Here is a 27,651-nt window from a genome sequence, read left to right on the forward strand (position 1 = left end):
CTGAAGTGCCATGCAACTGGAGCAGGGGAAGGTGCTTCCCACCACTCCATGCCACATCTTACAGTGCCTGCTACCAAACTGGGACAGTAGGAGTTTGGTTACAGCCCTGGAAAAAAGAAGGTGCTTTTCTGCATTTGTCACTGCGTTTGCCACCAGCACCAAGACGAGCCAGCAAGGTTGGCTCACAGCCTCTGTTGAGCAATCAAGGGTGAACACGTGTGGAGCCTGAAATAACCTCAATCTGTAGTTGTTTTCTTTTTCTTTCCTCCTCATCATCATATTTGCCAAGTCAGAAGAGCACTTTTTTTGAAGGTAACTACTGGTCTGGTATCATGCTGTAGAGCTGGGAAGGAGAGTATGGGCTCACCTAATTTTTTTACCTGTGGACATTTTACCACCTGTGTGACTTTTCAAAGACTTTTGCCAGCATTCTTTCCATTAGACATACCAGGACAAGGGTGTTTCTCATGGGATTTCAAAGGAGACTTTATTTTAAATACCTCTGGAAAATAATATGTCAGTCTAATACTGTCTGTGATTTTCCCACATTCTTCACAGCAACATGGGGAACTTTCAACCTTTCTTCCCTGTTAGTTTCATATTTCCTGTTTATTATCTAAACATTTTTTAGGGGAAGACCCTCAAATTCATTTTCACAGAACTGTTGTTCTAAACCTGAAGCAAGAGTATGCAAATATTGTGAGGCACTGAGAATCAGGTTTTTTAAGACCAAATGAATTAATACTGTAGATTTAATTTTTTTTTTTTCTTTATTCCAAGTCATCTCAATGTAAGCAGCACATTAGGTACCTGTCCCTGTTTTTTAATTTCCCCATTATCTTTGCAAAAGAAAATGCAATTCTGCTATAGCTCCCATTGCCATTGAGGGCAATACCAAAAACCCAAAAGAACACAAATGGAGTCGGGATGAATCTTGTTTAACTGTAGAATCTATAGTGTAAAAGTTACCCTTAAGAAAATCCAGTTTTAGATTACAGTTTTATGAAACCAAAACCCTAAAGTGATAGATTTTTACATATCACTGCAAATTCTTGAAACTCAAACATTCTTATTTATTGTCAGAAATGCTAGATACTTTACCGGCATAATTATAATTATACTGCTGTAGCTCATGTCTTTTGTAAAATGAAAATTGCATATAGAAGAGTGATCTATGTTCTTACTATTTCATTTTAAATGTGTTTTCCAAGAGGTTGATTTCAACTCTTAGTTGCTTTTTTCTTATGCTGAGTATTTATATTTATTTCTAAATTTGTGTACATGGTGGATGGGTCCTCTAGTTTGATGGACATCCTTTCTACTTTCCATGCATCTAAGTGGACAAATAAATGATACAGATATCAGAAAATGAAGCCAAACCAAAGCTGTGTACTAGTGTATTATTCAAATATAGTGCTTTAAATGCAAGAGTTTTATCTCAAGCTTCATCTTCCTATTGCACCCTGAGAGAACAGGTAAGGAAATGAAGAGTCTGCCTTTGAGCAAGGTTTTCTCTGCTGAATTGACTGGAACTTCACCACCGATTTTACAAGGGACATGTCTGAATGAGCATTTACCCCAACTGTGTAGGCTTTACCTCTGCCGCCTATTCCAGATTATACAGAATCCAGTGAGTTTCTTCATGAGGGAATAGATAGTGACTAGGTCAATGCATTTGACCTAGGCAATGCATCTACTAATCCCAGTTTCCACTAATACAGGCAAACCCACAAAGCTCATGAAAAATAAACAGACTCTCTGCATGGCCATGTATTTATGTACATATATATATACATATACACCAGTAGTCAAGGCACGGGTGTTAGCTGCTTAATGTGCACGAGTGGGTTTGGAGGAGGAAAGGAGTCAAATAGTGCAGTAGAGCTGAAGGTGAAAGGTGGTGGTGTGATGATGCAGAAAAGTGTTCAGATTTTTGTAGAGAACAGAGGTTCCCTTTCAACTTGCTACATTTGAGGAACTTCCCAGATGTTTTTACCTTTTGTCCATTTGTCCAGCAGTTTGGTGATCTGAACAAAGACAAAAGGACAAAATGGCATTTGCAAACAAAAAAAACCGATGTTGAACATCTTTTATAACCCTTGCAGGTATGACTTTGTCGCCTTGGAGACCTAACACTCCACCACATGTTAAGAGGAACTTGATCTCCAGAACAGATCCTTGTGACCAGTATAAAACCCACAGGTGCAAAATCTCTAACTACTGTATAAATGGGCTCTGCCATCATCAAACTGCTCATTTTCAGGTACCTAAATGAAGATTTGTGAAAATTATGTCTCGTCTCTCAAGGCTAAAAAAGGTATTTTGTGTTCCTTAGTGATCGTCAGATATCTCAGCTCTGTCTAAAGGCATGTCTGTGTTTTCCCATGCACTGGGAGGAAATGGAGAGTCTCATTGCCCTACAGCTGTGACTCCCCCCGCAGTGAATAGGTGATGACAGATGTGACATTGGTTTTGGAATTCACATGATTTCTGAAATCCAGTGTGCTTGCTGGTGGGCATGGCAGTGTTTATTCTCATCATTTTACACCCAAATTTTCCCTCTGCTTGTTTATCTTAGAACAGATAAAGACAATTACTATGTGTGTATGTGTACATTACTATTATTTGAAAAAAAGCTCAGATATTTCCTGGTCTTTTTCCACTCCTGCCTCCCACTACAGCCCAGCCCAGCTCACCCCAGGGAAACACTCTTCATGCTGAGGGCATGCATTGTGTGGGTACTGGCAAGTGCTCAGGGGTTACGCTAGGAGGGAGGCCACAGCTGAGTCAGAAGCACTGCGGTAGTGCTGGTCTAGGGGGAGTCAGCAAAGAAACAGCAGAGAGACAGTTCTTCTGCTTCTGGTTGCTAGTGAGTTTTCTGGTGGCAGTGCAGTTCTCATCAGGACTATTTGTTTTTACAGGCTGCCCTTTGTTGACTTTAGGCTTGTTTTCCTTGCCATGCAATACAAATATTCTCAGGCGTTAAGCTTTCCTTGCCCCTACTGCCTTCTTTTCATCTGGGACCATGTAGGAGCTAAATTTAAACTTGATTGATAACGTTTAATCCAGAGAGGGTCAGGATGCTATTTTCCTGTTAAACGTTCTCTGGTTCACTTCTTCTGTTTACAATCATGTCTCCAAAGTACTGTAGTCAGTCCTGCTTCCCAATGAAATTTCTTCTGCTTTCCTTGCCACTGTGGGATAGTCGCTCTTAATTATGTGAAGCCTCATGACTTTTTGTCTGATCCTAGATGGAGAATAACAACAGCTACGGGCCTTTAAACCAGATGATGCCATGACTTACATACTCCATTGTAATAGATAGCAGGCCCTGAATTCCGCTGTTGTGAACGACTAAACATGGAAATACGAAAGCAGTCTTGGTTGTGCTTTCTCTGCCCTGGCAGTCTTTGAGAACCATCTTCCTTGAGCAACCACATGTTCAGCATAACCATATGAATCCTTTTTTACAGCTCTGAAGATAGCGATCTTACTGTCTGTCTCAGTACTGGATGTAAGTAAAAATTTTCTCTCTACCAGATGTCTATGCAATCTTATATACATTATTTGCACATACTTTGAGCATGACACCTCTTGCTGATGTCAACTAACTATATGCATAGGCTTCTACTGACTTTACCTAGTTACCTTATACCGTCACTGCCTCCATGGTAAAATTCTGATAGTCTTAGCAAGATGGAGGGGTTTAGGGCTAGGGAAAGAAAGGCAGGACATCTTGACTTAAGGCTTAACACATTTTCACTTTTTCTGGAGAGCATATGCTCTTTTATTGAGGAGTTACAGTCTTCTGTTTTCAAAAATAATTCCTCCAGCACTGATGAAATACGCACACAAGCACACACATAAAAGAGAATGAAAGAAAAACACTTGAACCACTATGTGAAGTTGGAATTCTTTTTAATGGTTTAAAAAGCCCTTATCATTTGTTCACTTCTACAGTCATGTCATATTCTTCATGATGCACCTGCAGTGTTCCTTAAAGTACATTGACAGTCATCTGCCTACACACGTGTATAAGGTTAATTAAACTAACCAGTGCTTTTCCATGTTATAGTCCATCAGGGTTAGAAATTAGATTTTATGAGTTGTTGACAAATCTATCCTAAAAAACCTGCATGTCCTGACTCTGACACTGCTCTCAAGTAGCTGGTCCTTTCTCTTCAGAAAGCCTGTGAAGAAAACATCTTTAATATACAGAATTTTGAGTATAAATTATTTTAAAAATATATCATAGCAGAGTGCCACTCACAGTCTAGAACCTTGCCAGTTTGTTTACATGATTATGCATTTAAAAGTTGCTGCTGCAAGAGCTGAAGTGTATATTCTCCTACACACACTCAAACTCTCTACCTCATCCAGCAGGAGAACACATTTAAACAAGTAAGTACACCTCTTGAACTATGTTGCTAGTATCCTTAGGGCTTGGCTGCTAGGAAACCAACAGCATTAGACAGGCTTATGTGTTACAAATGATACTGGATGAAATAATATTTGTCAATTGGAAGTGGAAAATTTGGAAACAGAAAATCACTCTTCTGAGAAATACAAAAACAATGTAAAAAAAATCAAAAAATGTAACAACAAAAAATGAGGAAAGTAGATGGGAAGAACTGGGGACTAGTGCAAGACCCTGTGACCCTGTGAACTGCTTGAAAATGGAAGAAGGATCAACTAATTTTTCAAGAGAGAATCACAAGAAAAATGATAAGCAGATCTCTTCTTACATATACAATATGAGGGCTTCACTTTACCTAGTTTAGTTGTGTAAAAATTAGGTGTCTAACTTGGCTGATGCCTTTATCTCACTTTATCAGCATGGAATGCAGGAGTGGCCACAGGAATGTCTGTATTAGTTGAGAGCAAATGTCCCTCTTGTCTTCCTTCTCCAACAGAGTCCATAAATGGATGATTAGGGGTGAATAAGCAAAGGAGAAGAATGTATGATTCTTCCCTCTTTAAGTCCTCTGCCATGTCCTACTTTTTTGGGGTCAGGAGAATTTCTGGGGACCTGATGGATTTTGTCTGTTTAGAAACCTTCGATGATTCCTTCCTCCATCTACTTGTTCAGTCTGTCTTTGAGGCCACATGAAATCTTTCCTTGGACAAGAACAGCTATAGATCTATGTTGCATGAAGAACCACGTCCTTTTGTTTGCTCGAAACCTGGATCTTACTGCCTTTGTGTGATGGTTCCTAGTTCGTATATTGGAAGAGTCAGGAAAAGGTTAATTTCTAAGCATCTTCTTCAGGCCACTCATGATTTTTTAGACATCTATCATCGCTCACTCAAGTTGTCTCTTTTCCAGCCTGAAGACTCCTACTCCAACTACTCAGTTGTTCCTCATGTAAAAGATGGTTCGTGCCTTTGCTCATCTTTATTGCTCTTTTCCTGTTTTCATATATCCTTTTCAAAAGAAAGGGACCCGCCCACCACACACTGATATGTCATTTAACTTCTCTGAGAGACCATCACTTAGCCTTATGGACCCTCTAGAGGGCATTTTGCTGCTTCCTGATGTGCTAGAAGAATTTAGTCCTGGTTTTGATTCATTTAGCGTTTGCTTCTTGCTCTCTTTTGGATTACTTATGGTTTTATATTCCATATGCTAGAATGCATATTACTGTATGTATTCTTTGCCAGGATACAATTCATCTTTTTGAAGAGTATCTTGTGTCTAATAAAATGTCCTATTTTGCCATTTAATCACATTAGCTTCCCTTTAACCTTTTTCAAGGCTTACCTAACAGATGACCCATAGTAAGATTTCAGCACTGAGTCCTGCAGTATTATCCCCATCACATTCATAGCTGCATCTGCTAGGTTCTTTTTAAAAAGCTGCTTTTCTTTTTTTAACAACATATTTCCCATTTGGAGGCTAAGCACAACTTTTTGTACTTTTTGACTTATGCTTTCCTGAAAGACATCAAAGCTAAATGCATTGGAGTCATGATGCATGGAGAGGGCTGGCAGCCCCAAGGGGATTTCTTCCCCCCATCTTAAAACCAGACCTGAAACAGTCTATCTTGTCTTGTTGCTGACTACAGGAGATCTGAGTGACTAACTTAGATATTAGGCTGAATGACTCACGGCTAGTGTGCTATAGTTAGATTCATTTCAGTGTCAAATAACCCAATGCTGCTTTCTCAGTCAGCTTGGAAAAGCAGCAATGTTAGGTAAGAAACACATCGCCATGTGTAGAAGCATGTGAAATAAAGGCTCTGATGGAGACAGTGGTTACTGGAGATGAGTTGCAGAAGTAATTGGCAACAATGGATGATTTTTATCAGCTTCAGTTGGTACAAATATACTTGAATCTATTGATGTTAGATTTACATCACTTGAAGTTATTTGCCCAAAGTGTTCGACATTTTTCTCCATCTTTCCTTTAAGCTCCTGCAGCTTTACCTTCACCCTCATACATCAGTAAGTAGGGAGAAGGTTTGATAGGGATATTTTTTATTCTCACTTTCCTTTTGCTTACCTAGCTGATCCAAGTTGGTGTGTGATCCCAAGATTGCTATTGTCAGTAAAGTGATGTGGGGAGATGCGTAACAGGAGGTAGTGAAGGAGGGGCCATGGCTTTGGCACAGGTTTGCTCACAGACTGGGCTAAGCCAGTTGTGAAACCTCACCCTTGATTTATAAACACTAATTGCTTTTAATGTTACCATTGTAATTAATATTCTATTCCCATTTCTTTGTTTATGCCTCTCCCTGTGAGGATAATTTATATTTTCATTGTCTTTCTTTGTAGAGAAAAGGCTAAGAACTGCATTTTAAAAATGCATAAAAGCTTAGTAGTCCCTTCATACCCTATTTTAAATCAGTTGGTGTTAAATGACTCACAATAATATTACCTTAAAACTTAGTAAGTGTAATATGTTTGTGGCCAAAGCAAATTTTTCTAACCCACTAGTCTGAACACCAGTGTTTCCTTTTTGCAAATTTCATGTGCAGAAGGAAACCTGAGTCCAGCACTGAAACTCAGTTTTACCCCATTTTTGCTATCCCACATGCAAAAGTATATGTCTGATAAAAAAGCAATTGTGTACATGCAGGATTGTAGCAAAAAGCAGCTGAGTTGTGGTTACTAGGCTCCTACCAGGTATGCTGGCCTCCTTAGGGGAACATCAGGAGGCAACTTTTCTACCAATAAATAAAGCTTCCGAGAAACATCATGATACAAATATTAAAGGCTAACATTGAAAAATGTGGGAAAAGTCTTCATCTTCACAATGAAGACTCAACCTGTGACACTGCATGAGTTTTGCTTTTCCAGAGAAACTTATGCAGAGGACAAAACTAGACATCCCTCCTTCGAATGTCTTGCCTTTAGCGTCTCAAGCTTCATGTCTTTCAAATTAAGGCCTTTATGTATATAGGTCAGAAATGCCTGAGCTTCCAGAAAGTGCTTCTAATAAAAAGCAATTGTGCAGGGGCTTAAATGGGACTCAATAGTTAACAACTTTCAGCCTGTCCTCTTCCATCCTGTTTAATGTCTCTGTTTAACATGGGCTTTGCCCAAGTTCAGAACTGTGGAAGAATCATTCTCCCTCTCCCTTATCACTAATGGCAATGACTAAACTGTTAGTTGGTTTTAATGCTGTAGAGTTAAACCCAAAATTACTGCAGGTCCTCAACACAACTAATCCTGAAAAACAGATAAAATACCCTCTTCCCCCATCTTGGTGGTTTATTTCTAGGGTTAGTTAATTCATGGGTTTTGAGGTTTGCTTCACACATGAAGTAAAACCCCGTATCTGTGTGATCAGGACATGACCCAGTGTCGACTGCTGTAAATGGGGACCATCCTGTGGATTTTAATATGTTGCTTTTGAAACAGGCCTTTCTGGCATTTCTGGGGCACTCTCCTACTGTAGGGTGCTCTGCTTAGAGTATTTCTCTCTTCCTCCTCCCTTCCTCCTTCCCTCTTTTTCATATCCATGGAACCAAAATGTCCAAAATGAAACTACAGCTATGGACACTACAGAGATGTCAGGGCAGCATGTCAAGCACTTTCTGTTTTCACACTGAGACTGAAAAAAAGTTGCTTCTCTCTTCCTCTGTTCCCGTCTCTACCAACCTCTTCAGAGCTGTCATTTTGCCAGACTTTGCTAGCCAACAACTGAACAAACAACTTGAACTATAACAAAGTGGCCATAGGTAAGATGATAACTTCTATAATAACTATGACGATCTGAAACAAAGTACTTGGCAAAAATATCTTTCATTGAATGAGAAGTCAAGGTGCCCTGTGAGGTCTCAAAAAGTCTGAAAGTTACAAGTTTGGTCTTGGATCTCTCAGTTTCATCCTGGGTAGTAAAGGAGCAGAATAGTACAAAAAACCCCCCAAAACTTCTGAGCCTCTTTCAATACACAGCAACTGCCAGAGGGGCAGTCTTGTCTATTATGTGCTCTTCTTGTAGGCTGTTCCTGGCAAACAGTTTGCCTTAAAAATGTCTGTCACTATTATCCCTGCACTTACAGGGAATGCTAGTATTTTGAATGCACAAAATGCCCCACTGAGACAGCCATGTAATCAGTACAAGACTGCCTGATGATGTTCTGAAAAATATTCCTTGAGGATCTTTCCTTATAGCTATTTCTTGAACTTGCTTCCTGTGGTAGAGTACAATTGCCTGAATTTTTCCAATAAAGAAACCTCTAGTAAAAAAAGCCTTCTGTAAAATTAGCCTGTTGGGCTGCTGAAGGACAAGAACCTTTGTATGGGCTTTTCTCTGTAGAAACCCTTTTTCTTTTTTCATGGTGCTGCTTAGATACTCTGAAAGATGAGTGGCCATTTCTTACTTCTTGTCACACGAACTTTCTGAAAATTAAAGTCCAAGCTGAATGCCATTACCTCCTTAACTGCCAGATTGTGTCTGTCTTCACTGTGTTACATGTACTGCTGGAGAGAACCAGAAAAAAAATCAAAAGCACTGCAAATTCAGGCAGCATGTTTACGGTGGTGGTGTATAGGACACCATAAGAATATAAAGAAGTAACACAACATTGACTGACTTTGTGAAAGTACAACAGGTCTATCTCTGTCACTCTACCATCTTGCCCCATTTGGAGCCAAAATATTTTCATAGTACAACTCCATTACTGAACCACAACTGAAGATTAGTCGTAAAATATTAATGTGACCAATATTATGAAGTTACAGTCCAGTTTGAGGAGAGTTCACCAAGATCTTTACATCCATCAACAAGACAAAGGAGGACCTCAGAATTCCCACCTATGTTTTATTTTTATTTATTGTAGATGAACAGTGTTACTGAAAAGAAGGAAGATTTCTGGAATGTAACTTCAGAACTTTTATTTGTAAGATGTCAGAGGTTATTGTCTCCTCTTCCTCTGGTGAGACCTCAGTAGTCCAAACCTCACCTAGGGAAATGAAGGGACCTTGGGACCCTGCGACACTATGCCATGTGAAGCATGTAGTAAAAAGAATAGAAGGAAGAAGGAGCTGAGGTTAGGAAAATTTGACCTATGAGAAGGGTCAGAGGAAGTGAGTTTATTTAGTCTAGAATAGACAAAAATGAGGGAGGACATGATGGCAGTTTTCTAATATGTAAACAGTTATAAAGACAATTTATTTATTGCTCACTGTGTCCACTAGTCTTTGGATGAGAAATAATCAGATTCATTTTAAGTAAAGGGTATTTAAGTTACATATTAAGAAGAAGCAATTATTAAAGAAATATTGAAACAGTGGCACAGACAGCCTGTGGAGGATAGAGGGTTTCCTACACTGGAGATATTTGAAAGGAGGTAAGATAAACCTCCCATTCAGATTGTCTTGGCAAATGTCATCCTACCTCTGAGTAAAGGGAGGCCATAGATAATCCCCTGTGGTATTTTGCAGGTCTATATTTCTACTATTCTAGGATTCATTTCTGGACATATGTAAGGTCTTCAGCAGCACCCTGCTCTTTCCAAAGCTGCTCAGCAGCCTTTCCACATCTCTGGAAAACCCATGGCACCTGCAGTGCTGGATCATAGACCCTCTTCCACCTTGGCCACCTCTAAGAACCTTGCTATGCCTACTGGATGCAGAGAGAGAGTGCACTAATAGATAACCAAGATAAGCCTATTTCACCCTGGAACAATCTAGTATTATCTTCAACCACCTACAAAAGGCTATATACAAAAAACCCATAGCCGTTTAATAAATGCATGAGGATGGAAGATCAAGCCAGCCAGACAGAACCTTATAGTTTTAGTATACAAATGCCATGGTTGGACACAAGGTAAGAACAAAGTCTATTCTTCCTCTTGTCCATCTTGGAAACCTTCTTAGCAATTACATTAGCATCTGCTACTGTTGAGTCCTCGACCATATTTGTCCAACTGGGACAAAAAGGTTTCCCTGCTGTTCTTCCCAGCCTTCTGCCTAAAATGAAAACCTACATTTCACAGCTTCAATTTTCTACTGTCTTATCAATCCTTTGTCTTCTTGACAAAAAATATCAAAAGTGCGCTATATAAAGGAGGAATCTTATGTGATTTTTACTCACTGCATAGCTAGAAACAGCTAAATAGGGAGCCAAGGAAACTGTCTACTAAGTTCTGAGGGTTGATAATGAAGATGGCTCTTTAGAATTGTGCTTTTTTCTTGCTAGGTGTTCCTTTCTTCCAGTAGCCTCCCAAACCAGACCTGTTCTTTACTTACCAAAATCTGAAAAACTTGTAATGCTGCTCAAAAAAGGGAAAAGCAATTGTGGAAAAGAAGAAATGGTTTGTCACTAGTGAAGCTCACTTAATATCCTTCAGCTGTCTTCCATGCTTAGAGATCCCTGCTGAGTTGCCTGATCAGAGGAGTTTCTAATATTCTTTGTGCGTGTGACAGATTCCAACTCTCTTATTCAAAATTAAACCTTTTTTCCCCCTTTCTGTAACTCTCTTTGAGACTAACCTGTCCATGGTGATTCTCTGATAGTGTCTCAAAAGGCTCTGCAGTCCCACACCAGACCTGTAACAGAGTATACATGAAAGCTCTGTGAGAAGGAATGCAGGGAGGCCACCAAGCTTTGCTTTGTCAGTTTTCACCATCCCACTGGGGAGAATAAAACTCTTAATTTGTTTCTTGTTCCATAAAGTTGTCTTTACTCTTCTAATTACAACTGCATTGTTGAGCAATCAAGTACGTGATTTCTAACAACCCCAGCCAACAACCATTGCCCCAGTCTCTTCAAATTTGCCTTGGAGCAAGCTGTAGGTTGTGCAACTCCTCATCTGATCATGATATACACAGGCAGTTTAGCGAAATACCTTTTTCTCCTCTAAAATGTAAAATCCATTGTTTTTCTTCAAAGATGGTATCCCAACACATTCTGTTGCTCCTTGCTATGGCATGATATATTTAAGTAATTTCATAATTTCAAAATCCTTATTGTGTTGTTATATTACCACCATCACACTGTAGCTAAAAAATTACTCCCAGTAACAATAAGACACATTTTCCTTGGTTTTCCTTCTTTCTTTTTACATCAGGACATGATGCCATATATGAAAATGGGCTTGTCAAACTGAAAAATTGCCTGTAATCCATCCATTCATCCTTAGCATTTGAGATTCTTCTATGCTTTCTCTGTGTAATTTTCTTCCCATATTCTTCTTGGTTTTCTTGATCAACAACCTGTCAGTCTTCACAGAATCACAGAATCAGCCAGGTTGGAAGAGACCTCTGGGATCAACGAGTTCAACCGTTGCCCTGACACCACCATGTCAACTAGACCATGGCACTAAGTGCCATGTCCAGTCTTTTCTTAAACACATCCAGAGGTGGTGACTCCACCACCTCCCTGGGCAGCCCATTCCAATGTCTAATAACCCTTTCTGAAAATAAATTCTTCCTAATGTCCAACCTGAACCTCCCCTGGAGAAGCTTGAGGCTATGCCCTCTTGTCCTATCACTAGTTGCCCAGGAGAAGAGGCCAACTCCCACTTCAGTACAACCTCCCTTCAGGTAGTTGTAGACTGCAATAAGGTCACCTCGGAGCCTCCTCTTCTCCAGGCTAAACAACCCCAGCTCCCTCAGCTGTTCCTCGTAGGACAGACCCTCCAGACCCTTCACCAGCTTGGTCGCCCTCCTCTGGACTCGCTCCAACACCTCAACATCTTTCTTGAAGTGCAGGGCCCAGAACTGGACACAGTATCCAAGGTACGGCCTCACCAGTGCCGAGTACAGAGGGACGATCACTTCCCTAGACCTGCTGGCTACACTATTCCTACTAGAGGCCAGGATGCCATTGGCCTTCTTGGCCACCTGGGCACACTGCTGGCTCATGTTTAGCCGGCTGTCGATCAGCACCCCAACTTCTCCACTTTAACACTGTTCAGGACTCTCTGTAGCATCCTTGCTCTCTGTGCCCTAATGTCTCCTTTCAGCAGCATTCACAGTTTATTGTATCAGCAAAAGTTCTTTCCTCTGAGTTTGGCAGATCTCATTCAAAATGGGACCTTGATCAAGGCTTGCAGTTTGCTCAGAAATTGGTCACCTTGAACTATAGAAATGATCCTTATGCAGTTAAAGATAAAAATTATTATCTTTTTTTTACATGTAGTCCACACATCTACATTTCAATATTGTTTATATCAAAGGCAGTAGGTCCTTAATACATGAATTTGCTTATTCCAGAACATCCAGCGCAGACAATGCTCAGCAGAACCACAGGTTAAACAGGTTTGTATTGTCTGTATCACTTATAGGAATGCTCTAGGGACACATTGGAGGACTCTGTGTTGTGTTGTCATTGAAAAGCTCAATTCTGCAACCAAGTCTGTCACAATCTCTTGTAAAATTTGTCAGAAGTGAAGGTATGTGAATTAAAGATAATGTTGCTTTATCATCCTGGAAATTGGATCCAGAGAAAATAACATTACAGTAGGCAATTGAATTCTTTGTGTTTCCATTTGTACCAGAAAGACTCCTAATAATTTCAGCAAATGAGACACAGCAACAAAAAGCAATTGGGATTTGAGTCCATGTCCACATGTAGTGGAATATGCGCATTTGTGAAACACCATCCTAAGAGAACATTTCTGCTGAAATGACCATAAACCTGAGCCTGGACAAGAGTTGTTTGAGGCATCTCATATGTAACCCAAGGGAAGACCCTTACCTCAGGTGCTGTTTGCCGTCTCTGATGTTTGCTCACAAAAGGATTGCATGCTCTGGGTCTCACAATTTTTCTCTCTTTTAAGCACTGGGATCCGGATGAAAACAAATAATCCACATCAGATTCTAAAAATCACCTGCTCCAGAGCACTGATGGCTGTCGTAATCTCTTGAGCGGAGCATTCAAACTGGAAGAGATGCCCTACAGTGCTGATGGCTCCCCTTATAGGCAGAAAGAAGACGCTATTAGGCTTCTAAGAAAGGTAGTTATTTTGTCCATATGTTTCTGGCATATAATGATGCTGAAGGAGATCACTGCTCGCTTTCTAAAGATGCATATTATATAAGAGTTTCCCAGGATCATTAGAATCACTTCCCATTTACCAGCGGCTCTCCCTGGTCACCACTCACAGGCAACAAAGCAAACACCATTTGCTGTAGACCATCCTTTCCCTTCACCTCAGTCCTCCTGGTTCCCTTGCTCCCTGATCCCTCTAAGTTCGTACTTACCATACGGTACAAACACTTGCCTGTTACAGCAACAATGCTCATAACCTTGGTTGGTAAATCAGTGAGTTCAGACGTCTTTGGGAAGTGATTTCTGCCTCCAGCTGCAAGGAAGCAGTGCCAGGTTACCCAGATGCTTAGGAGAACAGAACTCTCTCTGCCCTCCCCATGGGAGCCTGCATCCACCTCATGAGAAAAGTGAGGGGAAAGTGAGAGCTTTTCTTTCCCATTCCTTCTAGTTTAAATATCCTCAAAGTGAGAGACTGGCTTCCTCAGAGATGAGGGATGTGCAGTCTGCTCTCGTGGTTGTCAGCAATGGAAGTCATGTAAATTCTCTGTATTTTCAGGCATCAGCCAAGCCCAAATCCTCTAAGTGTGAAGCTGTCATGTGCATGACTGGCTGAGGAGCTGCATTGGCCCAGACAAGCTTGACTAGTATACAAAGATGTGGCTGTGGGTAAGCCTGACACAATGATGTGATGAGACTAGACCACAGGTCCTGAACTGGCAAGAGAAGTGTAATGGGAGTCAACTCAAAGTTTGGAGCCTAAAGGGGAAGTGTCTCATCCCCTCCATCAAGGGATGGGCTTGCTGCACATGGCAGAAGGAGCACTGCTGCTACCCTCGCCATAAACACACCCAGTTACAGTAGTCTGGTTTAGGCATCTGTGGATCAGCAGATTAAAGAGAAGACAAAGCTGTGAGTGGATCATCCATATAAAATGAATTTGCTGTTTCATTTTGTTCTTTTCTTAGCAGAATACAAACATACTAAAATTGTAGCTGAAATTCAAAACACAAGGTATCTGAGTCTGCATTTAGTTAAGTATTTCATCCATTTCTTTAAGAGATAGATACAAACTGGTAAAAATCTGAAGGTAGAGTGACTTAACTTATTCTGTATGTATGGAGATGTAAAGAGAGAGACTACATACTGTAAGTGTTACAGTACAGCATCTAACTATGGTAGGGATCTCCTCTTAGTACTGAAAGTTACAAAAATAATAAAAAAAAACCTAGACGCAACTTTAATTCTGAGTGTTTCATCATATTAAAATTTGAATTATAACTTATTTATTGTGCCCTGTTTTGAATTCTTAACCCAGATAAAAATTCCAGTAACTGGTTTCACAAAGGCCTGAATAAGGCATTGAGAACTGGAACCATTGTTTTTGTATGAAAGTTTCACAAACAGATGGGCATGTCTTTGAATGAAACTAAGGGGAACATTAAGCATTGCCTTCTGCGAATATTAAACACGGAGATTATTAGCTGATCTCCAAGAACACGGTCTTGTGTCAGGTTTTATTTTCTCATTTTCTACACATAGATACAGCTTATGTATGCTGGGCTACGGGTGGAGCAATTTACTTTCATACTTCCTCATTTAAAATTGTATTTAGTAGTTTAGATCAGGACCAGTTTTATATTTCCATCATTCTTTTTTCTCTTAGAATTTGGTTTTAATACGGGGTTTGCAGAGGCATGGGTACCTGGAGTGTGGAACGCAATGTGGAAGAGGAAGCTGGACTGGGAGCATGTAGTGCATTTTTGGTTCCTCCCTGGAGCAGAGATGACAGCTGGGATTTATGCGCCTAAGCAGTCTCTAATGTGGGAATGCTCATGGGCAAAATGCCATGCCACAGGCTACGGCATAAGACATTGAGAAATGGAAGGAAGAAAACCATGTTAAGATCTGGAAGTTACTTAAAATTTAAGGAAAGAAAACTTTGCCTGTCTTACACAAAATACTTGTGAAAACAAGCCTTAAACAAAAGGATTTTTGGAAGTATTCTCAGTAGCTTCAAATGGCATATTTCCAAAGTGTCATTTGGAAATAAGGAAGGGAAGATTTATTTAAAGGTGCCTGCAGGGGGAGATGGTTGCCCAGGAGATTGGCAGTAAACATTTAATCTCCAGGTCACCAGCCCAAGCCAGCTCTGCTCACTAGTGGCCAAAAGCCTACTGTACTATTGTCATTAGGAAAGGACATGAATCATCTGAGAGTCTGTGGAGACATGAAAATGTCTGGTTCAATAGCATATGAATTATTTTCTTATAATCCTTTTGGGGACTTCTGAAGTACACACAAACACAAACATCTTTCTTAATGTTTATACAAACACTAGTCTAGAAAATCCTTGCCAATTTAATTTAAAAAATAAACCCACTAACTACACCAACCTTCCCTTCCCTTCCCTTCCCTTCCCTTCCCTTCCCTTCCCTTCCCTTCCCTTCCCTTCCCTTCCCTTCCCTTCCCTTCTTTTTCTTTCTTCCTTTCTTTTCTTTCTTTCTTTCTTTCTTTCTTTCTTTCTTTCTTTCTTTCTTTCTTTCTTTCTTTCTTTCTTTCTTTCTTCTTTTCTTTATTTCTCCTCCCTCCTTCCTTATCTCTTTCTCTCTTTCTTTTTCTTTCTTTTGTAAATAATTTCAGCTGACCTGTGAAGTCCCTTAAAGAAGACACAAAACTTTATAAGAAGCCTTTATCATGTGTTTTCTTTTAAAGTATAGCAGACCATTGGAATTTAGGAGAAAAATAAATTATGTTTGGGACCACTTTTCCTCTCAAAAACCCAATAATAAACAAGGCACTAAACAAAATGTTTTGCAGCAGCCACTGTCTGAAGCGTATTGTAGCAAGGCATGATATGCTAAAAAGCAACTTGATCAGATTTGATTCAGGGTGATGTCTCTCTTTAATCCACCAGAGAAGAGAACAAAGCTTAAATGATTTTATTTAATAACAAACAGACAATAATATCAATAGTACTTCCCATTTAACTTATGGCAACTATTAATATGTGCTGCGTGCATACCCAAGAAAAAGAGATATTTTCCCCATTTGACTGGTTTCATCTTTTGAGGCATGTCTCCACCAAAAAGCAGATTTCAATTTCCTTCAGGGACCACAAAATACCCAGCTCTTTTCCTCTCCTTCACTGTGGTTAGAAGTTTATTTTTCAGTTGTGGTAAGTGCTTTGCACCATATTTATCTGCATGTTGTTTGTTTTAGGAGTGGAGCATAGAACATACTATTTTCAACATAGTCTTCTACCAGGGGAAAGACTAACAAGCAAAAGACTGTACAGAAATAGTTTAATGAAATTGTTATGGGTAACCATACTGGTTGAATCAGAAAGTCTGCGAGAGTCTGTAGACCATAGCTGAGGAGCTTTTCCTGCAAGAAACATGCGACTGAGGCATGCACACAGGCCCAAACAGCAGTGGAGCTGGGTTGCCCTTAGTTTTGCATGTAACTCCAAGCAAGTCACTTTCCAGAAGCTTTGTCCACATAAGGGACATTTTCTGTATAATTTCTGCCCTTGCTTCTTTCAGCGGTCTTACAGCTTGTTAGGACTGACACGTGTACATGGTTCTCACAGTCTTTTATATTGCTGCAATAGCAAATTGACGTTGACAGCTAGTGAAAGCATAAAGTCCCATGGAAAGTAGACAAGCCATCCTAGAAGGGCTTCTAGTTTCTGTAATCTGTTTGTGTGATGATTTTACCACCATCAGTTTCAGTAACTCCCACACATTTCCAAGCGATTTGCAGATATGTAAGCCTGAATACGATTTGGCCTTCTTTTGGAGGACATCAGAGAGGTGGTGGTGGAAGTGATCATTGTGTAATGAGATCAAAAGGTTTGTCATCTTCTTTTCTTCTATTTACTCTGAGGCAAAGACAGAAAATAATAATTAAACCAATATTAAAATGCTTGTTAAATATGTTTGTGTGTGGAGGAATGCATGCACACATACATTTTTCACACTACAAATTCAAAGTTGACTGTATTTTTCTTCCTAAAGAATTATCTGCGTGAATGGAGAACAAATGTTGTAAAGTATCTCTAAGTCTCAGCAGTTTGAGAAAGATGATTTTAATCCATTCTGTATTCATTAGTTGGAACATCTGTGTAGTGCAAACACTCTATAAACAGTTGAACAGGATGACCTAGAAGATTTTATCTGAAAGCAGGAAAGAAGCAGATGAAATTCTGATACTTTCAGGTAAAATTAATGAGTAAAAATGTGTATGTTTCTTGTTTGCATGTAGAAAACACGTTTTGCTTGTTTCTTGATTTGTCAGGTTTGCTTTATATATTTTTGCTTTGAATTTGCTCCTTAAGATTCTGGCCTTTATTTGCCATGTGAACTACTGCAAATTTTGCAGCTGCAGTGGTTCTGATCCCAGTTTCCTTACATTATCACTCCTCCATCTTCTGATACTATCATGTTGAAATCAGAATAAAATCAGTGTGTCTCTCAGTCTTGTTGCAGCATCCCTCTTACACATCACTACTCTTTTTCTGAAGTGACTGCTAGATGGATTCCAAATGCATTTTTGTGAAAAAGCATTTTTGTTTCTATTTTCAGAAATCCTGACCTGTCTTGTTGTTGAAGTTATTTTTCACCCCTACCTTCTTTGCCAGGTAATATAACTAAGCCCATGTATGTATCAACCTCATACAGACCTGCATCAGGCAGCGTTACCAGCAGGTCGAGGGAGGTGATCCTCCTTCTCCACTCAGCACTGGTGAGAGCACACCTGGAGGGCTGGGTCCAGTTCCAGGTTCCCCAGTACAAGAGAGACATGAACATCCTGGAGCCAGTCCAGCAAAGGCCACCAAATTGGTTGTGGGCTGTAGCATAGGACTCCTGAGGAGAGGCTGAGGGAGCTGGGCCAGTTCAGTGTTAAGAGGAGAAGCCTTGATGGGATCCTTGGTGGGATCTTCAACATTTGGAATTGCCTTTCTACATAAAGAAATCATGCATTAAAAATGAACATAATTTCATAGTTAAAAGGAAAATAAGGCAGCAGATATATCTCATCAGTCTGCTGAGGTTTCCAACAGCTACAAAGAAATATTGCATGAAACAAAGACTAACAAAGCAGGAGATAAGACATACAGTACAGAGGTATCTAAATCTTGGGAAAGTGTGATATTTGTTTCACCAATAAATGTAGCATACCATAACGATAAAGTAATGTCAGATAAAAAATTGGCCCACTGTATTTTGAACATCATTTGTCTAAATTATGCCGTATCTCTGACTTGAGAGGGAAGCTAAGGATTTGAGTATGCAACACATGCCCCCAGAAGTTAAAATAATATGGCTGAAGAAATGCTTTCTATTACTTGTCGAATAATCGATTGATATAACAAAGTTTTAGGACTTTTGGAAAATTGCCCTTTTTACACCAGTTGTTTGGGGTTTTTTTGGAGGAGGGGGCATGAAACACTTAGAATTGATGACACTGAGGCAACATTGCTGTGTCTATTGGATAACATTTATGTGTGGTGAATCATAGAATGGTTTGAGTTGGAAGGGACCTTAAAGACCATCTAGTTCCAATCCCCCTGTCACAGGCAGGGACACCTTTCCACTAGACCAGGTTGCTCAAAGCCCCATCCAACCTGAACACTTCCAGGGATGGGGCACACACAAATTCTCTGGGCAACAAGTTCCAGTGTCTCACCACCCTCACTGTAAAGAATTTCTTCCTAATGTCTAATCTAAATCTCCCCTCTTTCAGTTTAAAACCGTTACCCTTCATCCTGTCATTACATGCCCTTGTAAAAAGTCCCTCCCCAGCTTTCTTGTAGGCCCCCTTCAGGTACTGGAAGGCTGATAATAGACTTCCATCAAAAGGTGAATTTGTCCCATTGAAAATGGGGTCTGTTTGTCTACAGCTGGGAAAGCTTTGGCTTTCATTAGTTTTTGGCACATGGAACATTTTGGAAAAAAATATTCTATTTAATTAAATAGAAAAAGTGGATAGGGTCTGAACAGCAAATATAATATATGAATGAAAATGGGTGGGGACGTAAATGGACATGAACTGACAGGGCTGGTCTATGACATTTTTCAAAAGTAGTTTTTAATTAATCTACAGTCCAGTTCTTTTGCCTGCATTGTTTTTTGGTGGGGTTTTTTTGTTTGTTTTTTTGGGGGGATTTTTTGCATGTACTTGCATGTATGTGTTGGTACTTTGTATCAGCCTGTAAAGCAATGTCAGATTTAAAACTGAAAGAATGGAATTTCAGCAGCTCTACTAACTCTAACAAAAGCCATATTCCACAAAGCACTTCCATGTAAAACCCTGTTTAAGGAGCATTGAGAAGTATTAAGGATTCCAACACATGACTGACTGAAGCAAAGATGAAATTAACAGATTTTTTTTTGGGGGGGAGGGGTAATTAAAAATGAATCAAATCAAATAGCCTTTATAGCCTTTGTAAAATTATTTTTCAGGACAGTTCCCACTGATATCAATGAATGCCTTGACTGAGTGTAGACTGAATTAATATTAAGAAATACCTAGAGTTAAGCCAGAAGTGTTTTTATTATAAGCCTATAAAATACTCTGTTTTAGGGCCTGTCACGGTTTGGCCATTTCCAAGTTTTTAAAACCTGCATTTAAAAGACAGATTTTTTTTTTTAAATACCTAGTTTCATGTCAGAGGTAGTTTAGGAAAGTTTCATGCTAAATTGTGACACATCATGATTAATGTTAAAACAGAATTCCTTTTTTTCTTTCACTTTGGTTCATGTGAACTTGTACCTCTGTATCTTTTAGGCATCATTTTCTAACAAATTCACTGTCAATGTGAAGCTTAACTGAACCGTACAGAACAGTGAATGTTGCACGACTCCAGTTTACTGAATTCTCCCCCAGCTTTTCTAGCTGCTGATCCCAGGGTACTCATCAGCATACATTAGTCGTGTTGCAGAGCTCACCTCACATGTGGGCTGATTTCCAACAGCCTGCTCAGGCTCTGGTGCGAGGTTCACATGGGAGGCTTGTTGGGAGTACTGTGCTTCTCTTCGGGAGTGTTTGGTGGTGGGAGGTAGCAGAGCCATTGCTGACATGCCCTGAAATGAGTGCTCGTCCCTCAGGGCAGAAGGATCTACAATGAGCAGCTGCCCATGCCAGGCACAACGAGGCTGTCCTGTGCTATGCTGTGACACTGCATCAAATGGCAACTTGGTTCTCAAATAGTAGAGATTTGGGTTTTAATGTAGGTTTCGTTTACACGCAAACCTCTTACTCGTTACAAAACCAGCTGGGACATAAACTGGGGCTTTGCTGCTCAGGAAAAAGGTATGTGACTATCAGCAGGGAATCTGTCAGCTACTACCCACTCTGCATTAAGCAAAGATGCTGAATAATGCTAAGTACTGTGGATGTTGACAGGTAATGAAAGCAGGTCTACAACCTAGCTAGCCCAAAGTGACCTGCAGCTTTAGCTGAAAATTCCTCTAAGCAGGAAGAGCTCCAACAGCGATGATGAGGATATTCATGTGGTCAGCTATTTTTGCATCGCAGTGGTTACTGTGCATACATATGAAATGCACAGTACAGTCATTTATGTAGCTAATTAGCAAACGCATGATACTATATTTTAAAATATTTTGTTTATATAGAGAGACTGGCTAGTGACTTCTGGATCCTAGCTGCAGGGTGCTATCTATACCCATTGCTTGATGTTTGGCCAGTATTCTGCTGTCTGTCACACTGCCTGAATGAAGGAAACCTGAGTAATGAGTCTGATATCAAGTCAAATTTGTAGCAAGGGGGGGTCTCATGTCTCCAGTTAATGGGAGTGGTAGCCCTGGGAGAAAAAGTCATTTCCATCTCCTAGGAATCCTATCTCCGTGCCAATGCCTGCTCCGCAAGACCAGCATTGTCTCAAGCACTGATTCTAATCAGAGACCAACGCAGAGTCTCCCTTGTTCATGGCCAGCTCCATTTATCCAGCAGCTCTCTTGAAACAACTAACAGTGCCAATAGCATGTGCTGTTAGCATGAAGTCTTTGCCTACACAAAGGCATGGGTAGGTTGTACTTTTGGGACAGACCTTTTGCCTAAAGGATCCCAGACCGCTCTTGTGGATATCTAGTGCCTCCTACCATGACAATAACAGTCTCTAATTGTCAGTCACAGCTACTTAGCTCTTTTTGATCTTTGTTCTTTGCTGCAGGACTCACCCTGCAATGAGAAGACAGGATGCCATGTGCTTTCCAACGGCACCATGAAAAATTTAAATGGAGACCTCTGATCTGGTAGTTTGTATTATAACGTCATGAGTTTCAGTACACTCCGTACTACTTCTCAGACTTAATGGTCCTGGGACGAACTTTTCCTTAGACCTTTTCAGCAACTTTGCAAGCAGATAATTTGCTGAAGTCAATAGAAAGTATTCCAGATTGAAGCCTGCTGAGGGTACAGAGACTTTCCCCTCACCTAACTGGGAGGAAGCAGGTATTAAGCAGCACTAGGAAAGAGTTAGAAGATCCATGTGGTGGTGTGATTGCCCTGTACGATTAATTGTCACTTCTACTTCTGGAAAGCCAGACTAAATGTGATGTCAAGAGGGCAGTATTCTATATCCTCCTTGTATAACGAGAACAACTACCTAAGATATAAAGCATCAGCATCAAGCTCAGTATCTCCTGATGAAATTGAGAGAAAATTAGGTTGTCCAACTTTAGTTACTTATTCTGGAATTTGGCCAAGGTAACAAGCCTAATCTCATTCTTGCCAAATCTATGTCACAGGGTATTCATGTGGTCAGCACATTGGCAGCTACATTGTACACAGTCCCTGTTCAGATAACTCTTTTCATACAAATACTGTAGAAGGACCTGGCTTTTACATACAAAGTAATTGTGATGCACTTATTGCATGAGTGCAGCAAAATATTTCTGGAAAATTGTTTTCCTCCTCCTTTCTAATCAGTTAAAATCACATGGGATAGCCAGGGTGTAGTGCAGATGGAAACAATCAAGGCTCAGGAAAATATTCAGTTTCCATCAGGAGAATTTTTTTTTCCCCTCAAAGCTTATAGTTTGATTAGTTTTATTTTAATGTTCTCCAGTCTCTTGCAACACAAGATTATTGTCTTCTCCTAAGAACATCTTGATTACAAGTTTGGGAATATGGGTTTAAATTCAATGGAACTGTTGACTTCTTTAGAGAGGAAACCCATGTCTTGCCCAAGGTGACTCTTCTTAGACTCCCACTATAATCAGCAGAATGACAGATGTTCTTCCAGCCGATGATTCACAGCTCCCACTTCAGGCTCCTGCTCTGAATCTGTCAATGACAACAAAATTAGGTGCATAAGGTGAGGCCAAGTGAATCCTTTCCTTTCGTTCTTTCTGGTGACTAATGGGCCAACTTGCAGGAGATTTGCTAAGCTATCATCTGTTTATTTTCAGAGAACACAGTTAATATCCAGAGAAATGGTTTAGACATGCACAAATAAGGCAGGAAAGAAATGTTGCTAACTGCCACTTTATGCCTGATTGACTCTTGCCTTGTGGCAAGAAAAAATACTGAGTCATCACAAATCTCCCTTAGTATTCCTTGTACCAAAAAGGTTGTCCTCATCCCAACCCCCAAGCAAAAGTTCCAGCAGAAGGCATTTTGGGGGCAAGCTGAGGAAGTGAGACAAAATGCCTAAAGGAATTTCATACGCTGGTGATTTTTTAGATGGTCATTCCGAAAGGGATGCATGTTGGGGTTACTGTTACTCTACCAAGTTGACGCACATCAGGCCTCAAAAAATTCCACGCCGTTAGCATTGGCAAAAGGATATATTTCCCTGTTATCCGTAATATAAGCCAGTATAGAGGAAAAAGTACCGAAGGGAAGGCATGACAGATGTGAGTCACCTCTATTAACTTGCAAAAGTCATGTACGTGTGTCAAAACAGCATATTAAAATGGATTAGCCATTCATACAAATAAGAACAACATGTGCATTTGTTTCAGCTAGGATAAAAATCATGAAGGCAATCAATTCTCATACAGCATATGTGAAAGAAAACTTGGCACAAAGGACAGCTTACCCCAAGTGTTCAGATACGTTTCAAGTACACATATTAGTTTTTTCAGCTTTCACGTTACTAGTCTGCTCCAGCAGGCCATGAGAAACCACAACTTGAAGGGAGAAATAATAACTTTACACTCCCAACTTATTCTCTAAAGTCACTATTTTTTGTCTTGTTTGAACTTTTTTCCATGTGGCTTTAAATCCTATTCACATAGACATGCTAAACCACCATTAAACAGCACAGTAAATGCATTGTAATAAATACAGTTTTCTGGATAATAAATATGTATTTGGGCATTTTTACATGACTCTTTTTAATGATAATTTTACCATATAGAGAGCTGCCACTTAGCATGCGTACGGCACATTTTCCAGCAATCGAACTCCCACCGTCAACCTTGCGTGACAGCTGTGTGAACGGATGGGCCATATTTACTCTAACTGTTATGGACCAAAGAAGGAGGTTACAGCCTAGACAAGCATGAGTATTTTGGTATCATCACATAATATTCCCAATAATTTGCTCCTTCCATTGGGATTTTTTGTAAACAGCTACCAGTCATGTTTCAGGGATGATAACGGGTGTCATTTTGCTCATCGGTTCTCACATGCAGCAGAAAATTGTTGATGTCTAAGAGAATGGAGCCACATCAAACACAAAACAACAGGGTAGAAAAGCAGTTTATCCCTTGGTAGAGATATAGTTCCTTAGTTCCAAAATCACTTCCACAAGCTCACTGACAGAGCAGGGTATCAGAGTCACAGCTAGACAGACACTCAGCCTCACTGCCTTACTGGTATACTTTCTGAAAAGGAGTCAGATAAAAACATTTGGGGTAGATAAAACCATAGTAGTCAATTCTCCCTCATTTCCTCTGGCAGCTCAGCACATCCACATATTGCCCACTCTTAAATTAGACCCCAGTGTTCTGTTTATTTCAATGACAACGATAAACTTACAGGACTACAGTATTGCTTTGGAAAACAATTAAAAAGCCTGAGATATTCTTTTGGTCACACTTCAGGTAAGTGCCCTTGCAATTGCAAAGACAACGCCACAGTCACCCTGTGTTTTGAATCGTAAAAGTGTAACAGTTCCTCTTTGGAAGCAGAAGCACTTATGCCTTCTGCAAAATGCAGTGATCACATCAACACACAGCTGTGACAGCATAATCTTACTGCTAGCAGGGACAGGCTGCGTGGCATGGCAAGGCAGGACCCTGAGGGTTCACTGGTGGATTTCGTTAAGTGTTGGCTCTATGCAGTCCTGGGTAAATTGGGGGAATGACATATAATCACAGCACTGGGTATCAGGTTGTGGTCATACACAGAGATTGCTGCCTGCTGCTGTTGAGCCAAATTAGCTTTGCCGCTGTATCAACAGCAAAGGATTTGATTCTCAGGCACCTGTCTGATAATCCACTTGAAATCTTTTAATTGTTTTCAAATAACATCTCTTCTCGAATATACTTAAGCTGGTCACTTTTATGTTTCCCCTTAAATGCCAGAAATCAAGTGAATTAAAACCAGCCTCAGCCATCCCTGAGATTTCTTGCATTCCCATCATTCAAGGGTGGAAAATTTTCTCTTTTAATTAATTGGAGAATAAAAATTAATATCCAGCTGAGATGTAGGGCCTTTTTTTTTTCCTGTGGAATCAATTCTTTCAGAGAAAATAGACATTTGTTCTGGAAATGCCGACTCAGATGAAATCAGAAGACTGTGATCAGGGATGTCAAGAACACCAGAGATTAACATTGCATTAAATCCTTGTGGTTGAAAAGAAGCCACAACAGTCAAGCCCTTTCTCCCTGGACACCCGCTATGCTTCATTGCCCTCTGGTTTCTCCCTTCTTTCTCATATTTCATGATGTGAGTGTATAAGTGTGTGTGCATACACATATGTGGGAGGGTGCTAAGCCGTGCTCTGATTACACTCCCTTTCCTCTGGTAGTGCCTGCTTTCCTCCCCGCTGCTTGCGCTGCCGTGCGTGCCAGCAACATCTATGCACACTCAGTGAATTATGTGGAGTTGCCTCAGAAGCCAAAGGAGGAGGTGACAATTGGTGGACATCTTTCTCTGCCTGACAGGACATGTAGAAACAGTCCAGCTGGACAGACTTCTTTCTGTGCTGAGGGCACCAGCAGATTATTTTTGCAATTTACTGGCTTGAAAGCTCAGCATTTTAATGCCTCATCGACTAGAAAGCTATTGGGCAAGAAATCCTGAGAACATGAGAACTGGCCTTGGAAAACGGTGTTTGTTCCCCCCCCTATTTTTCCATCTTCATTTCAGCAGGCAAAGAGCATAGTCAATGTTGAAAGGAGAGGTATAATAATACTGGTAATTTATAAGCTGGCAGTGGGATGCAGTTTATAAAGCAACAGACATTCATGTTTCTGAAAATCCCTGTAACAAGTACAATTGTAGTTGAAGTTGTTTTGCCTTCCTCCTGTCTCTTCAGAGAAAGCTCAGCTGGTAACAAACAGCGATGGAAACAAGTGGGCTTTCATTCGCAGAGATGTTCACTTCAGCTCAGGTGGAGGCATGAGGGTGAGGAAGGGTAAAAAGCAAATACTGCTGCTGCATCTGCCATAGTTACAAGTCTCTGCTCTCTCAGCAGCAGGTAATGCCACATCTTTCGAGATCTGGAAATTATTTTAACTCTTAAAAGAGTTGAAAGGTTACTGTTATTCCAGTGAAACCTAAAGCAGGATGCGCAGGGGGCAGGAGGAAGGGGCTGTCGTTCTGCTCGTGACAGCCCCATCGCCAGTGTGGGAGCAGACTGCTTGTTCATGTACTTGCCAGCGAGTTTCCTGCCAAAGCCACTCTTGTCTTGCTCAAAAGGCCACTCAGTTCTCAGGGGAATGATCTTATTGGGCTGGACCCTCCCGGGTGATACTCTGCACTGTGCTTCTGAGGCCTTGTCTTGTGTAGGGAAAAAAAGGCTGGTCCTCTGGGCATGTTTGCTCAGGGCTCCCAGCCTTAGTTGGAGCATCCCTAGGGAGCTAACCTCAACGCTGGCCACAGGGTCTCCACAGTCCCACAACTAGCACCATCAGTAATGGTGCTTGTGCTGCACATTGCCAAAAGGTCCTCAACGCTAGCCCCGATGCCATCCACCAAAGTAGCAGAGATGCTACCAACCTCTTACTGGGCAGCTGTGGGGAAGCTGCACTCATAAACTTTTAAGCCCCCCTACTTGGTTTAAAAAAGACAACAGAGACTCTCCACTCCAATAGCCTTTGCAGGGGAATTGTCCTAGAAAGCAGTTATTCTCCCCAAACCTCGGGGAATAGTCTTTTTCCATTACAATCATTGCAAAGGCAGTGACCTAAATGCAATGGTGCTTGCACAGTGGACGCATAAGCAGCCATCCTGTATCATCTTGTTTGTGAAAAAGAAGCTACATTTTGAATGAGCACCTCTCAGCACAGGCCTTTTGGGCAATTAAAGGACACCTGATGTACAAATGATATTTCCTTTGACAGAGAAGTCCTGGTGTCCTTAGGAGAGCCAGAAGAAGTTATTTTTAATTTATGCATTTGGCCAAACACCAAATATCACGAGCCAGACAGTGTAAAGCAGTTCTGTGTGAACATTTGACTTGTAATGTGATTATTCAAGTGCTTGAGCTGGGACATGCTTCAACATTTTCCTGCGTTTGGCGTCATATAGTTGCTACCTCCCCTCCTGCCATGGAAAACATAAACTCAGTGTTGTTCAGATCATGCTGGAGTCTCTCAAGAATGGGATGGCGCAGATGTGGATTCCTCTTTGCCTTATCCGTGAGCCAGCTGTAAGCACAGGGGTTCTCCACATGTCTTGGATGAATATTGTCTAGGGCAAAGAGCATATTTCTGTTTATCTCTTACCAGGTAAAACATTACATTTCCCCAGTGTTACGAAGCTATAACTGCTCATCTTGTTTGTCCCAGAATTACTTATATCTATCTTCTAAAGGAAAAACATAATCTTGGGGTTTGGGTTTTTTTGTGTAGGCAGGGTTTCGTGTCTGCAATATGCAGATTTGTTAGAAAATGGGAAATCTCAAAACAATCCCATGACAGAAAGTGAAAAACAGAGAGACAAAGACATCTTGAATATAAGAAAGCTCAGTGCTGGAAAATAAACTGTTTTTTGAGGTAATCATGCTC

The sequence above is a fragment of the Nyctibius grandis genome, chromosome 1, assembly GCF_013368605.1.
Source record: "Nyctibius grandis isolate bNycGra1 chromosome 1, bNycGra1.pri, whole genome shotgun sequence".
Lineage (NCBI taxonomy): Eukaryota > Metazoa > Chordata > Aves > Nyctibiiformes > Nyctibiidae > Nyctibius > Nyctibius grandis.